At 45.0% G+C, this 17070-nt stretch overlaps 1 non-coding gene and 1 pseudogene across 1 annotated transcript; both read right to left on the bottom strand.

The window, feature by feature from the left end:
* Positions 1-1109: 1109 nt before the first annotated feature.
* On the bottom strand, positions 1110-1244 carry LOC144683151 (U11 spliceosomal RNA). The gene has a single exon (XR_013577195.1). It is a non-coding gene; the product is annotated as a U11 spliceosomal RNA (small nuclear RNA).
* LOC144682954 (uroporphyrinogen decarboxylase pseudogene) lies at positions 1240-2271 on the bottom strand (annotated as a pseudogene).
* Positions 2272-17070: the final 14799 nt, after the last annotated feature.

Genomic DNA, 17070 nt, shown 5'->3' with positions numbered 1-17070 from the left:
TCTGAGATTCTTGTTTGATTTTGCATTTCTACATCATAAAATTATCTTGAAATTATTTCCCAGATGTGATTGAACAGGATTACATAAGCTATAAGGCACAAAAGAGGCCATTCAGTCCAAACAGCCCATGCCGACAGTCGTGCTGCAGTCAAACCTCCTCCCATCTTTCCTCATCTAAATCTACCAGCATAACCCTCTATTCCCTTTTCCCTCACATGCTTGTCTAGCCTCTCCTTAAATGCATCTATACCATTCATTTCAATCACTCCCTGTGGCAGTGAGTTCCACAATCTCACAACTTTTTGGGTATAGAAGTTTCTTTGGAATTCCCTATTGGATTTCTTGGTGACCTTGAGTTCCCCACAAGTGGAAACATTCTCTCTGGATCCATTCAGTCAAAACTTTTCAAAATTTTAAAGACTGCTATTAGTTCCTCTCTCTTTTTCAAGAGGATAGAGAACATCACTTTCTTATATGTATACCCATGCATTTCTGATGTTATGTTTGCAAATTTTCTCTCCAGTGCCTCTCAATCCTTGTATAGGATGGCGACCAGAATGGCACAAAGCATTCCAAGGGCTGAAATTAATATGAGCAACGGGGTCTAGCCCACTGGTCAGAAAACTGGTTGGGAACCATCGAGAGTTCCATGGGGGAGGCCCAACGGTATTAAGTGCTCTTCAGGCCATCATTGGGCCCTGCCCAGGATTCAAGGCCCAGGCAGTGGAAATCCTCCCTGCTGAGAGATGCCAGCTAATCAGAAGCTGGCAGCTCTCCATTATAGGCAACGTCACTAGGAGCCACCCACCAGAGGCTCAGGTTTGCCAAGTTGAGTGAGGGCTCGTTGGGATAGGCGGCGTGTGTGTCGCGAGTGGGAGGGGTGGGGGGGTCGGAAGCAAGAGCAGGATGGTGGCCTTCAGCACCAGTTCCCCCCCTCCCAATGCTGGTTCCCTCAATCATGCACAGAACAACTGATAGCGAGGGACCCCCTGGCAGGCCGCTGGCAAACCCAAGAGGGTTTGTTGGGCAGCCTTCAGGAAGCGCAGGAAAGCTGTGCAGTTCCCATTTAATCACTGAGCCACTACTGAATTTTCTTTTTCTCTCTTTTGCGGAGCGCTGAGACAAACGATCACAAGCAGCTCCAAGAAACAAAAATTGTGCTTCCGAAATCTCTTGATATCGATTCCACACGGATAAAGCGCAAGCGCCTCGTCCATGTGCCATTCACAGCAGAAACCCTTTTTTTTTCTGTTGAAATAAAATCTGTTTTTTATTTCATATGAAAACTATTCTTTTCAGTTGAGCCAGTGGTTAATATTCTTCTATTGATTATCAGCGCAATTCTCCCAGTTCAACACATTGTTCCCATGGGTTGTGTATCTTAGTTGAATCCTTTCCAAAGTACAATATACGGAAAGTATTATTCATTCTTGCATATCTGTCGTGAGTGTGCATGTACGGCATTCACAAATGTGGCCGCGTGTTCAGGATCCATATCAGGATACATGCCATGGCCCAGGTTTGCGATGTAGCGCTGTGTACCAAACTCTTCAATCATCTTCCTCACCATTTCACTTATTTTATCCTCAGATGCATAGAGTGCACAAGGGTCCATGTTACCTTGAAGGGTTACTTTGTTTCCTGTTCTTTCACGTGCAACTCTAGGTTGAATGGTCCAGTCCAACCCCACCACCTTGTACCCAGACTGTGAAAGATCTTCCAAAGCATAATGGGCATCTTTTGCAAAAACAATCATTGGCACTTGATCTAGGCCCAAAACTTTCAGTTTTTCCTTCACTCGGTGGGCGATCTCTCTGAGGTATGCCAAGGAAAACTCAGTGAACTGCTCACTTCCAAGATGCCCAGCATGAGATTCAAACACCTGCAGTGCCTGAGCATCCCCAGTGCCTTAGGTATCACTAGAGAAAATGATAGCAGCATCCAATGGGAACCGTCTGAGGGGCTGCAATGTTAACTCACAGCAGATTGCTGGAGTGCGACAGGCTGTGAAGAAATCCTGAGTTGCTCGAGTTTCTCGGAATTCTGGGAGATATCTTCCTGCCTGCCTCATATACCAGACAGGGACATAGTCGGTCACCTCTCCCCATGCTGCTCTGAGGAATGTGTCATTTTTCAGTGGAGGAAAATCTTCAGGGACCGAGAAGTCGCCGTCCCCCATGTCGCTCAGACTCCTACAACTCCGCCGCCCCCGCCGCCACCGCCACTACTCCTCCTCTCCCGGCGCTGGGTGCCACCATGTTGACAGGCCTCCAGTCATGCACTCAGAGGCAATGGGAAGCAATTGGCTCATTAATGAGCCTAACTGACATCCTGCTGCTGGTGCCTGGGAACCCTACATCAGCTTCTTCTACCTTCCTAATTAATGAAGGGAGGTTTTGCCACCAACAGGAGACTGATGTAGGTTCTCTCTTGTGACTAAGTAGGCCTGGTCACCATGTTTGCCTGTGACAGGTTGTATTAAATCCAGCCCTAAACCTAATCTAACTGAAGTTTGATATAAGTTTAATTTCAATTCTATCCCTCTCGAAATATACCCTAGTGTTTGTTTTTTTATGGTCTTGGTTACCTATGGCACACATTTAGTGATTGTATTTATACTCTGAGATTCCTTTGTTTCTCTATCCCACAGTGTTCTTCCTCCTCAATTTTTTCTAAGTGGAACTGCATTTGCCAATTATTTGCCCATTCTGCAAGTTTATTCATCTGTTGCAGTCCTCCTCGGTATTGGCTCCCCCACTCCAACCATCATCCCAACCCCCAATATGGTGTCGTCCATAAATTTAGAAATTGTGATTTTGATTCCAAAGTCCAATTTGTTAATGTAAATTGTGAACAGCAGTGGTCCCAGCCCATATCTTTGTGGAGCTCACAAAAAAGGAATGAAACTGGACGGACCACCTGGCATCGACCTAGGCACCGGAAACGACAACGGCAATTGCAGCCCTGTCAACCCTGCAAAGTCCTCCTTACTGACATCTGGGGGCTAGTGCCAAAATTGGGAGAGCTGTCCCACAGACTGGTCAAGCAACAGCCTGATATAGTCATCCTCATGGAATCATACCTTATAGATAATGACCCAGACTCCACCATCACCATCCCTGGATATGTCCTGTCCCACCAGCAGAACAGACCCAGCAGTGGTGGCGGCACAGTGGTATAGAGTCGGGAGGGAGTTGCCCTGGGAGTTCTCAACATAGACTCCAGACCCCATGAAGTCTCATGGCATCAGGTCAAACATGGCCAAGGAAGCTTCCTGCTGATTACCACATACCGTCCTCCCTCAGCTGATGAATCAGTGCCCCTCCATGTTGAACATCACTTGGAAGAAGCACTGAGGGTGTCAAGGGCAGAGAACATATTCTGGGTGGGGGACTTCAATGTCCATCACCAAGAGTGGCTCCGTAGCACCACTACTGACCGAGCTGGCCGAGTCCCAAATGACATAGCTGCTAAACTGGGTCTGCGGGAGGTGGTGAGGGAACCAACAAGAGGGAAAAACATACTTGACCCCATCCTCACCAACCTGCCTGCCACAGATGCATCTGTCCATGACAGTATCGGTAGGAGTGACCACCACACAGACATTGTGGGGATGAAGTCCTGCCTTCACATTGAGGATACCCTCCATTGTGTTATGTGGCACTACCACTGTGCTAAATGGGATAGATTTTGAATAGATCTAGGAACTCAAGACTGGGCATCTATGAGGCGCTGTGGGCCATCTGCAGCAGCAGAATTGTACTCGAACACAATCTGTAATCTCATGGCCTGGCATATCCGCAACTCTAACATTACCATCAAGCCAGGGGATCAACCCTGGTTCAATGAAGAGTGCGGAAGGGCATGCCAGGAGCAGCACCAGGCCTACCTATAAATGAGGTGTCAACCTGGTGAAGCTATAAAACAGGACTACTCACGTGCCAAACACCATAAGCAGCAAGTGATAGACAGAGTTAAGCAATCCCACAACCAACGAATCAGATCTAAGCTCTGCAGTCCTGCCACATCCAGTCGTGTATGGTGGTAGGCAATAAAACAACTCACTGGAGGAGGAGGCTCCACAAATATCCTCATCCTCAATGATGGAGGAGCCCTGCACAGCAGTGCAAAAGATAAGGCTGAAGCAGTCGCAACAATCTTCAGCCAGAAGTGCCGAGTGGATGATCCATCTCGGCCTCCTCTGGAGGTCCCCAGCATCACCGATGCCAGTCTTCAGCTAATTCGATTCACTCCACATGACATCAAGAAACGGCTGAAGGCACTGAATACTGCAAAGGCTATGGGCCCTGACAACATTCTGGCAATAGCACTGAAGACTTGTGCTCCAGAACTTGCCGCGCCCCTAGCCAAGCTGTTCCAGTACACTATAACACTGGCATCTACATGGCTATGTGGAAAATTGTCCAGGTATGTCCTGTACACATAAAGCAGGACAAATCCAACCTGGCCAATTACTGCCCCATCAGTCTACTCTCGATCATCAACAAAGTAATGGAAGGGGCCATCAACAATGCTATTAAGAGGCACTTGCTTAGCAATAACCTGCTCACTGATGCCCAGTTTTGGTTCTGCAGGGCCACTCAGCTCCTGACCTCATTACAGCCTTGGTTCAAACATGAACAAAAGAGCTGAACTCTCGAGATGAGGTGAGAGTGACTGTTCTTGACATCAAGGCAGGATTTGACCGAGTGTGGCACCAAGGAGCCCCGGCAAAACTGGAGTCAATGGGAATCGAGGGGAAAACTCTCCGCTGGTGGACTCATACTTAGCACAAAGGTCTGTCATCTCAGCCCCAGGACATCTCTGCAGGAGTTCCTCAGGGTAGTTGTCCTTGGCCCAACCATCTTCAGCTGCTTCATCAATGACCTTCCTTCCATCATAAGATCAGAAGTGGGGATGTTCGCTGATGATTGCACAATGTTCAGCACCATTCGTGACTCCTCAGATACTGAAGCAGTCCACGCCCAAATTCAGCATGACCTGGACAATATCCAGGCTTGGGCTGACAAGTAGCAAGTAACATTCGCGCCACACAGGTGTCAGGCAATGACCATCTCCAACAAGAAAGAATCCAATCATCGCCCCTTGATTTTCAATGGCATTACCATCACTGAATCCCCCACTATCAACATCTTGGGGGTTACCATTGACCAGAAACTGAACTGAACTAGCCATATAAATACTGTGGCTATACGAGCATGCAAAGGCTAGGAATCGTGTGACGAGTAACTCACCTCCTGTCTTCTCAAAGCCTGTCCACCATCTACAAGGCTCAAGTCAGCAATGTGATGGAATACTCCCCACTTGCCTGAAATAGTGCAGCTCCTACAACAATGAAGAAGCTAGACACCGTCCAGGACAAAGCAGTCCACTTGATTGGTGCCACATCCACAAACATTCACTCCCTCCACCACTGACGCACAGTAGCAGCAGTATGTACCATCTACAAGATGTACTGCAGGAATTCACCAAGGCTCCTTAGACAGCACCTTGCAAATGGCCACGACCACCTAGAAGGACAAGGGCAGCAGATAGATGGGAACACCACCACCTGGAAGTTCCCCTCCAAGTCACTCACGATCCTGACTTGGAAATATATCGCTGTTCCTTCACTGTCGCTGCGTCAAAATCCTGGAACTCCCTTCCTAACAGCACTGTGGGTGTACCTACACCGCATGGACTGCAGCGGTTTAAGAAGGCAGCTCACCACCACTTTCTCAAGGGCAACTAGGGATGGGCAATAAATGCTGGCCCAGCCAGCGAAGCTCACATCCTGTAAATGAATAAAACACCACTCCCCAGCCTCTGCCACTGTGAATAACTATTCTTTGCTCCCACTCTCAGCTTTCTGCCTTGAAGTCAGCTAACAGTCCATTTTGCTACTTGTCCCCAACTCTGTATTCTCTGACATTATTCTTTAGTCTTTTATGAGACACCTTATCAACGGCGTTTTGAAAATCCAAATCTTCAGTTACCTCCTCAAAAAATTCAATAAGATTAGTCAAGCAATTTTTTTTCTTTTGGAATCCATGCTGACTATTAGCTAGGATATTTTTGTTTTCTAGATTTTATTCATTCTCTCCTTTAGTAGGGATGCCATTCTTTTTCCCCAACTCTGATATTAAGCTGACTGATCTATAATTCCCTGCACATGTTCTATCCCCCTTCTTAAATATAGGTATTACTTTAGTTATCTGTCAGTCCACTGGCATGACACCAACAAATTATTTAATATGTGCAGTAATGCCACTGTTATCTCTTCCCTGGATTCTTTTAAAATGTGTGGATGCAATCCATCCTGGGTTTTTGTCTTCCTTGAGTTTTATTAAAAGTTTAATTAATGCATCCCCCTTTTTTAATTTAAGAATGTATTTAGCTTATTACACATCTCATCATCCAATGTCATATCCAACTGTTCTACCTCTGGTAAATAACAAAGTGAAATAATTATTTAATATTTCTGCCATCTATCCATTATTACCTGTGGTATTTATCTATTCCTTAATGAATCCATTCCCATCCAAGCCTTCCTTTGTTATGATGTGCCTGCAAAATATTTTACTATTTCGTTTTATGTTCCTTCACAATTTAATTTCATGGTTACAAAATGCTCATAGAATTTGAAATCTGCATATTAATACATCACATCTCCACTGCAGTGCTGAAATTCTTTACTGTGAAGGCTTCACTTTCCTGTGACTGGTCGAAATTTGCCACAAAGGCTACAATCTGAAAACGTGGAGTCATCTTCTTAGGGTGCTTGATGCATTCATAATAGCAGATATGAAACTATTGAAAAGTAAGGGTAAGTAGAACGCCAAATAAAATCAATGTTATGTTTTGCTTCTGTAAAGGATTTTCTAAAAGCATTGCAGCTTACTGTTGGTGGAACCTTATTCTGTGAGATTCTATTCCTGAAGGCAACAAGGCACAGATCTGTTCAATGCTATTAAGTGTCTTTTTATTAAATTCTTGAGATATTGGGATTGTTAGCGAGGCCAGCATTTATTACCCATCCCTACTTGCCCTTGAGGAGGAGGTGTGAAGCCTTCTTGTTGAATTACTACTGTTGGTGCGGTGAAGCTACTCCCACAATGCTGTTAGGTAGTGAGTTCTAAGATTTTGACCCTGAAGGAATGATGATATATTTTCAAGTCAGGATGGTGTGTGACTTGGAGCAGAACTTGGAAACGATGGCATTCTCACGCACCTGCTGCTCTTGCTTTTCTAGGAGGTAGAGGGCAGACTTTGGGAGATGCTGTCAAAGAAGTCTTGGTGAGTGGTGCAGTCATACGGAAGATATTGCACAGCACAACCACATTGCACCGATGGAGGGCGTGGATACGCAAGGTGGAGGATGGGCTGCTGATCTAGCGGACTGCTTTGTCCTAATTGGCATCAACCTTTTCCATCTCAAGACACCCCTGAAGGTCTGAAGAAAATTAAATTAAAATTACTGTAGAAATGAGTCATATTAAAGCATATCCTGCTCAACTTAAGGAGAAGTTCAGAAAGTTCTATGACGGGATACTCGGATAAGGTTTCTGATTCTTCAGGATTGTCCTGAAGTCTCTAGGAATCAAGGATTAATCTCCAGGATACCATTTTGAGCAGCCTAGGAGAGACATCATATGAGCATTAAAAAAGTTTCATTTATTATTCTTATAAAACATATTGAGATAGGAGAAAAGATTAATTCAATTAGGAAGCAAGAAGTATGTTGCTTTCTATTTGCTTTGTTGCTTTCTATGAGAAGGCATTGAACCTGAAGAATGGACCAGTAGCAAGAGAGTGGAGGTGGGATGATTCAGGATGGGTGACTATGTGGTGAAACCTTCAGGAATACACCCAACGAGAGTTGGGGGGCTGGATTTGACAGGCCACCTGCGGGCGGTCCCTTAAATTTACACTCCCTGCATCCAGCCTCCTCCCCTGGCCAGCATGCCCCTCATCCACTTCACCAGGGCCTGCCAGCCTACCGCCAGCAAGATCCCAGACTTACCTGGGTTTCGGGGCATTTATTGTTGTTCTTTCTCCCTGGACTCCTGCAGTACTGGCAGTGGCCTCCATTATTCCTGCTGCCAGTTCTGCAGAATTTCCAGCCTCCGATTGGCCAATAGCTCCATGAGGCAGAACTTGCTCTTGGAGAGCAACGGAAGTCTCACCTCAGAGTAATTAAAGGCCTGACGGCCGAAAAATTAAAGCAAGGTGGGTCGGCCAAGTGGAGGCAGGCTCACCCCTCACATTTACGTGTGGGTGCAGAGAGTCTGCCTTCAGCATATAATCCAGCCCGGAAACCTTACATCCAATTGAAACACATTTACTCTGTGTTATGCTTAAATTAACTCCTATGTTTATTACATACCATTTATGACTTATCATTACTGAATCTTTCAATCAAGTGTTATTGCAAACTACATGGGACACAACCTTCTACGATTCTTCAATAACATCAATGAAAAACACCTAGCTGGTCATGCATCTAGCAGCCTGCAATGCTGTGTGTCCCTGGGGAACTGAGGTAAAGCTGAGCTGCTCTAAGTGAACAAATTTCTCCTCCCTAGGTATTTTCCTTATCAGTTAAGTTGACTAATCTTTTCTAAGGTGCCACATTGCAACATTGAAGCAAATGAAACCACTTAACCATCCCCTTGTTCCTTTTTTTCAATTAACCTCAGAGCTGCACGTTCATTCAAGCTGATAGAACCAGCCACCAAAATGATATACACTCAAGTAAATCAGCGAATCTTCTGCAAGCTGCATATATTCAAGTTAAATCAAAAGTGATGACACTCAATTTTGAATGGGGGTGCAAAGTGGATGGTACTGGATTGACTGTCCATTATACACCCCCCATCCAGTGTGCTCCTACCTGTTTTGTTCCCTCTCCAAAGTTCTATTTCACCCGCAAGGAACCTTCATACAAGCTCAAGAAAAACCATAAAACTAAAGCAACATATTGTAGAGGCTAGAAATCTGGAATAAAAACAGAAAGAGCTGGAAACACTCAGTGGGCCAGGCAGCATTTGTGGTAAGAGGAAAAAAAACATTTCAGGTCAATGGCCTTTCATCAGAATGGGGAGATGTTCAAGATTTAACAATATAAAAAAAAAGTGCAGAGACAGGGTAAAATGCTACGGGATAGGGAAGTAAAGAACACAGTGGAAGGTCTATGATAGGGTGGAGGGCAGGAAAGATTAAATGGCAAAAGGAGTGAAGATCCATGGGAAATTAAAAAGAGATGATAATGGAAAAAGTTAAGAAACAAAAAGATGGGCCTAGAGCAGCAAATGATTATATAGAAAAGTAGAGGGAAATGAAAGCATAGAAAAGTCAAAATTAAGAAGGCAAACTGAGGCTCAGGAATACGATGGAGCATGCTGTGAAGACTATTGACCACCCTGCTGGCGATGTACCAGTAGATTTCCTTATGCTATGCATTCTCCACTCCCAGCAGCTCTGTTGCAGCCACCGTCCATTAGCAGCGCCTACTGTCCAAGAAAATGAGCAGTAGTTAAGATTTAAAGTTATTAAACTCGATTTTAAGGCTGGAAAGCTTTAAATAGAAAGTTGAGGTGCTGTTCCTCGAGCTTGCTTCGAGCATCATTGGAACAGCATAGGACACAAAGAAATGTCAGCGTGGACTGAAAAGTTTAAGTGTCAGGCTTGAAGACTGCACAAAAGTGCTCAGGAAAGCAATCATCTATATTTGCATTTGGTCTCCCCAACAGAGAGAAGTGAATACAGTAAAATTGTTGGAAGAAGTGTAAGTAAATCATTGTATCATCTACAAGTGCTTGGAGCTCTGATAGGGTGATCTCCACAGAACCATGAGGGGCATTTATTTGGGAAAAGGTTAACTGTTCTAAAACTACGTTTTTCAACACATTACGAGCCACATGTGGCTTATTGGGAATCTAGATCTGGCTAATTGGGTTTCTGATTAATAAAGAAATGGCAAATATACACTATTGTTGGGCATGTGATCTCGATACCCAGTGACATAATGCACACATCTGTATTTGGACTTTTTTGTGCATTTGCTAATAAGACCAAAAGCAGAATGTGTATTTGTTTTTTGATCAGTGCGTACTACAACCTCCTGCAATACTGAATGGTAGTAGATGCTTGTCAAGTAAATAAAAATGTGAAGTACATTTACTGGTATCCTCATTATGTGAGTGTACATAAGTAAATGTTCAGATGTAAAGTACATGGGTGTGCATAGAAGGTGTTTTCTACTAAGATTTGTGTATGTGGCTAATCAATAATTTTTATTGGATAACACTAGGCTAAAATATACAAGGAGCAGAAATTATTATATTTTTGAAAACTCTTTCTACACTTGGAAGCATGGCATAAATATGCAATCAGTTAATTGGCAATTAGTAAAGTAGAAATTGCAATACACAGAGTTGGAATTTGAATCACTGCAGCTGCACTATGAATTAAGGATTTTTTAATCTAACGTTGAAAGCATTTTTCATTTTTTCCAGATTGAAGTATTTCAGATTAAACAACAATATACGAACCGAAGAGGTATGGGAAGGAAACAAAAATAGATTTGGGCCCAGTATCTGTCTTTAACTGATGAGATGAAATACTGTTGTTGGGTTAATGCTGTTTCTATCCCATGATATGCAGCATGGCCTTGAACTGTCTGCTTTCACTATGGCCAGGAATTTTACCGCGTCGGGTGGGCTCAGTGGGGGCGGGTGGGTGTGGTCGGGAAGCCAACAGCTGGCCGCAATCGGGGCTGGACCGCGATTTCACAATGGTGAGCCAATTAAGGCCTGCCCAGCCTGAAATGCGTGTGGCAGCACTCCTTGCTGCCTGTGTTGGGGGGAGGGGGGTGGGGCAGTGAGCTGTCTTAGGGAGATGAAGAGTTTTGAAAATTAAAAAAAAAATTTCTAAAATGTTAACAAACATGTCCCTCATGTGACTCTGTCACATGAGCAGGGACATGTTAGAGATTGGGATGAAATTTTAAATTTTTTTTTAATGATGGATTGAAATCTCATCCCGCCCATGGATGAGGCTTTGCAAAAGATGTAAAGGTTGCTTGGCCTTTTTGCCTGCCCGCCAACCGTAAGGTTGGATGGGCAGCGAAAAATTTAATTCAATTACATTACTAATGGCCTTAACAGGCCTTTTAATTGTCATCAGGCACGCTGCCAACTCCCATGCGTGCCCGTCAACCGAAATACCACGCGAGCGCGCAATGATGTCGAAACACTTGCCCGACTCCATTGCGCATCATTTTATACTCGTTCAGGTCAGTTGCGCACAGTTGCGAGCTAAAAATCCTGCCCTATATTTATTTTTCATGCTCACAAAGGCAAGAATTGTGTACCCTACTTGTTAAAACTTTTAATTCCTAAAAGCTTCTCATCAGAATTCATCGCACATAGATGCGACATGTTCACCCTCTAGATCAGATTAAGGCTTCACTAGTTGCCCACGATCAGACACATCCTCTCTCTCCAGAACCCTTATTTGCACTGTCCAATTGAGATCAATGGAAATTAAAATCGGATGGAGCTCAAAACAGACTGCCAATTCCCAATGCTTGTGTCATATTACCTTACACTCAAGGCTAGTTTATACTTCCAGAACAAAGCAGTTTGCTTGGTTGACAACTTATCCACCATCTTAATCATCCACTCCCTCTACCTCAGGTGGGAACTCAGTTACAGAGTATTATACAGACTGCATTTCAATAACCTCTTCTACAATGCCTCCTAAAATCGCGAACTCCACTACGTATAAGGACAAAGGTAACAAGTGCATGGGAGCACCATCACCTCCAAGTTCCCTCTTAAGTCATACACCATCCTGACTTATATTTATAATGCTTTTAGTCCAAGGTTGCTCAGTCACAATTCTGTAACTCCCAACCTAACAGCTCTATGGGAGTACCTTCAGCACATGCACAGCAGCAGTTCAAAATGAAGCCAACCTTCTCAAGGGTAACTAGAGTTAGAAAACACCGGCCTTGCCACCACCGTTCATATCCTCAGTATGAATATTTTTTAAAAAGGAACTGTCGCACAAATTATCCTGTGTAGCAATTGTAGATCACTTTCAAATCAGATCTTTAGAGAAAATTGATTATGCTTTATGCACTTGAGTCTGTAGCTGCAGCATCATTCTAACATTCACATTTGTATATAGCCTATAATTTCTCAAGCGTACTATGAACCTACCTTTGCAACAAACACACCTGCTGCTTTAGAAGTAAGGCCATATTTAAATTCTTTCAGCGAATTTCTCATCCATTCTAGGCAGGAGGTAGTGAAAAATCATGTTGCTCAGAAGCTCCCTGCAGCAGATAGATGCTGGAATCAGTTGCTGGGGTTGACACTTGCTCCTCCTGACTCCACAAGGAAAGAGAAAAAAAATACATTTTGCCCCAATCATCTTCCCCATTGTTCTCGCCTGGTGGAAAAGACACAGAGGTTTTCCAGTCTGGGCAGTATTTAATGGAGACAATGAGTTTTGCCCATTGGTTGGGCGAGGATTGTTGCCTCTTTTTGGAAAAGCCTGCTGCATTAAGTGTCAATCAGGCTCTTAACTGGGCAGCTGCAGGCCTTCCTTGGGATCAAGGACCCTGGGGGCAGAAGTCCTTCGTGCTGAGAGCTGCTGGCCAATCAGGGGCTGGCAACCTATTGCTCGGCTGCGCCACCAGGGAGGTGGTGGCTGCTGCTGATACTACGTCCAACCACTGGCCCAAGGCACAGGTGAGTGATGGCCAGAGGGGGGTTTGAGGCATGGGGGTGTTGGGGGATTGACACCCTTCCCAGTACTGGGTTCCTTGATCAGGCACTGAGTGCCTTTGAATGAGGGACCCCCTGGGGGCCTGCAAGCAACCCCGATAGGGTTTCCTTTTTAAGCTCCTGGCATGGCGAGTTCCTTGTCCGTTGCTGGGTGAATACCATCTTAAGCAGGGTGAGGCCCTTAAGTGGGCACAATTTAATCAGGTCCAGCTTCGACCTGCCACTACCCTCCTGCCTGACTAAAAGATCCATCTTTTTCAATTCCAGGATATCGGTGTTGCCAGCACTTTTTTTTTTGCAAAAAATTTACTTTATTCATAAAATGTCTGAAAGAACATTCCAAAACATGTCAAAGTGGCCATCGCAAAAAGTGCAATCATATTCAGGTTTTCCACATAGATCATGTCGCACCCTGAGGTGCTTCAATACAATCAGGGAACATTACAGACTTTTCAAAATGATCATAACAGACAGTCAGACAGTGCAATGGGGCAGAATTTTAGGTCCTGTGGGCAGGCATACGCCCGACCCGATTGGGCGTAAAATTGCATGAGATGACATTGGGAAAGCGTCCCGACGTCATCGCACACTCGCGTGACATCTCGCTCAGCAGGTGTGCGCAAAAGTCAGAAGCGCGCCCGCCGACAATTAAGCGGGCAGCAGGTATGTTCAGACAATTAAGCCCATGAACGGTGCAATTGTCTGCGATTGGCCCATTGAATCTTTACATTTTTACATTTTTCATCAAACCTCATCCAAGGGTGGGATCAAATTTCCATTTGGAAATAAAATAAAACACAGCATTTTTATGAGGTACGTATTCAGGTGCTCAATTGTGATGCATGGACATTTTTATTGCAGCTTTATTTCATTTTTTGCAGGTCTGCAGCTCCCTGAGAAGCTGTGTGCCTTCAGAGAGTTCTCTCAGCAGCGCTCACCCATGCCCGCAGTGATGTCGTCACTCACCCTCTTCCCACCCCCACCTCAGCAACGCTGAGCTTTTCAGTGTGTGTTTCACACGGGCTGTCCATTAATTGGCCAGCCAGTATGAAATCGCAGTCAGGGGCCGATTGCGAGTGCCCAACAACTGAAAAATTCAGGCCATGGTATTTAAGTTGTCTATGTAGATCATGTTGCACTCTGAGGTGCTTCAATACAATTGTGACACATGTAGTATTCGCTGCATACATTCAACGTGAGTCATACAGCCCAAGGGGTTTATACAGTTCCCAGCCCCTTGGCACATTATGGCTGAAGGACCTTAGACCGCAACCATTTCCCATTGTCCCTTTGCGGCGGCTGCCCCAAGCTTTAATGCATCCTTCAGCACATAGTCCTGGACCTTGGAATGTGCAGTCTGCAACACTCAGTCAGGGACAACTCTTTGCACTGGAAGATCAACAATTTTCAGGCAGGCCAAAAAGCGTCTTTCACCAAGTTGATGATCCTCCAGCTGCAGCTACAGTTGATATTCGTCACTGTGTGTGTCCCTGGGAACTGCCCGTACAGCACAGAGTCCTGTGTCACAGAACTGCGCAGGATGAACCTTGACAAAGACCACTGCATCTATCTCCAGACCTTCTTTGTAAAGGCACATTTCACAAGGAGGTGGGCAACTCCCCACCACAGCCACCTCGAGGGTAACGTGCAGAATGGGTGAGACTCCTGGCATGTAGGACGGATGCGATGGGGAGGGCCTTTCTCACTACCAGCCAAGCTACGCCTTGGTGCTTTTTTTTTGCCCATGCTTAGTTTCCCTTGAGACACAGTAGAAGTTACTCTATTGCATAATGATCTTTAGTCTGCTGTCATTTTACCCACTGTGCCATTCCCCAAAGAGGTAATACAAAATAATAATTAGGCCCAGATCTGAGGCAATAGCTACTGATTATGGTGAGCAGCCATTATGCCCTCAAGCCTTCAGAGATCCATGAATTTAAATCAAATCTTTGAACCAACAAGGATCTAAGTTGTGCCAGTTGTCTCCAAGAATTCTTCCATTTGCATTTTTCTGTGAAAAACTCTGAATTTGAGGTGATTGATACAGACTCATAGAGAGGAGAGTGCGAGAGGAGGACCCTGGGACAGGCAGTCAGCAGCACCTAGAGGATCTAGCATCTAGTCTATACTCAAGTAGGAGTGAAGGTAAAATAAAAGCAAGAGTCCATATTCTATTTAGTTAAGATATGCCTGGGGAGCTCAGTCCCACAATTTGCACATCCTGCACTATGTGGGAAATCCTAGATGCTCCTGGCAGTCTGGATGACCATGTGTGCAGGAGGTGCCTCCGACTGGAGCAACTTGAGCTCCGGGGTTTGGAGCTTGAGCGGCAGCTCGGGGCACTACTGTGCATTCACGAAGCTGAGGGGTTAGTGGATAGCACGTTTCAGGACGTGGTCACCCCGCAGCTTAAGGAAGTGCAAGCAGAGGGGGAATGGGTGACTGCCAGACAGAAGAAAGGGACCAAGCAGATAGTGAAGGAATCCCCAAAACAGTGATTTTGACAGTTCCTCTGTGTAGGCCAACTAGAGCCAAGGCCATGGCACTGTGAGTGGTCCAGCTGCTCAGGGAGGGAGGAAGAAGTGTGGAAGGGCAACATTGGTGGGGAACTCATCAGTGAGGGAAGCAGACAGGCGCTTCTGCAGCCGTAGACATGACTCCAGGATGGTATGTTGCTTCCCGGGTGCCAGGGTGTCACAGAATGGCTGCAGGACATTCTGAAGGGGGAGGGTGAACAGCCAGAGGTCATGGTCCATGTTGGGACCAATGGCATAGGAAGAAAGAGAAATGAGGTCCTGCAAGCAGACTTTAGGGAGTTAGGTAGGAAATTAAAAAGCAGGACTTCGAAGGTAGTAACCTCCGGATTACTCCCGGTGCCACACAGTAGTGAGATTAGGAACAGAAGGATAGAGCAGATGAATGCATGGCTGGAGAGATGGTGCAGGAGGGAGGGCTTTAGATTCCTGGGCATTGGGACTGTTTCTGGGGGAGGTGGGACCTGTACAAGTTGGACAGGTTACATCTGAACAGGAACGGGACCAACATCCTCGCAGGAGGTTTGCAAATGCTTTTGGGGTGGATTTAAACTAAACTGGCAAGGGGGTGGGATCCTGAAAAGTAGTTCAGAGGGGAGAGAAGCTGAGATGGAATTAGAAGTCAAAATGCTAGTAAGTGAGTCTGGAAGGCAGAGGAAACATAGGCTAGATAAGAAAGAAGTGAGTTTAGCAAGGCTAAATGGGAAATGTTTTAATGCAAGGAGGCTGAGGAATAAGACAGATGAGCTGAGGGCACAGATAGGCATGTGGGAGTATGATATCATAGCTATGATCGAGACTTAGCTAAAAGGATTGGCAGCTCAACATTCCTGGTTATAGGGTATTCAGATGAGATAGAGAGGAGGATAGAAGAGAAGGGGGGTTTGCAATATTGATCAAGGAATCGATTATAGCAGTGAGGAGGGATCATATCTTGGAAGGATCATCAAATGATGCCAAATGGGTAGAAGTACAAAACACAAAAGGGGCAAACACGCTTTTGGGTGTGTACTATAGGCCCCCCAAACAGCCAGAGAGAGATAGAGGATCAAATATGTAATCAAATTTCAGAGAAGTGTAAGAATAATAAGGCAGTAATAGGGGATTTTAACCATCCAAATATTAACTGGAATAGTTTTAGTGTGCAAATTAGGGAGGGAGCAAAATTCTTAAGTTGCATTCAGGAGAACTTTTTTAGCCAGTACGTAGAAAGCCCAACAAGAGAGAGGGCAGTTCTGGACCTAATATTCAGAAATGAACCCAGGCAAGTGGAAGGTGTATCAGTAGGGGAGCATTTTGGACATGGTGATATGTTTTAATGCAAGGAGGCTGAGGAATAAGACAGATGAGCTGAGGGCACAAATAGGCATGTGGGAGTATGATATCATAGCTATGATCGAGACTTAGCTAAAAGGATTGGCAGCTCAACATTCCTGGTTATAGGGTATTCAGATGAGATAGATTTAACTCAGTTAGATTTAGGACAATTATGGAAATGGGTAAGGTTGGGCTGGGAATGAAAGCTCTAAACTGGGGAAAGGCTAATTTTACTACGATGAAATGCAATTTGGTTCAAGTGGACTGGGAGCAGCTACTTGCAGATAAAACTGTATCAGAGCAGTGGGAGGCATTCGGGGAGGAAGTAGCGAGAACATAGGGCAAATATATTCCCGTAAAGACAATGGAGAGACCATGTCCGGAGAACACTGGATGTCAAGGGACATAAAGGTTAGGACTGA

Source organism: Cetorhinus maximus, chromosome 7 (genome assembly GCF_964194155.1).
Source record: "Cetorhinus maximus chromosome 7, sCetMax3.hap1.1, whole genome shotgun sequence".
NCBI classification, from domain to species: domain Eukaryota; kingdom Metazoa; phylum Chordata; class Chondrichthyes; order Lamniformes; family Cetorhinidae; genus Cetorhinus; species Cetorhinus maximus.
This window is presented reverse-complemented; position numbering and strand designations above follow the sequence as displayed.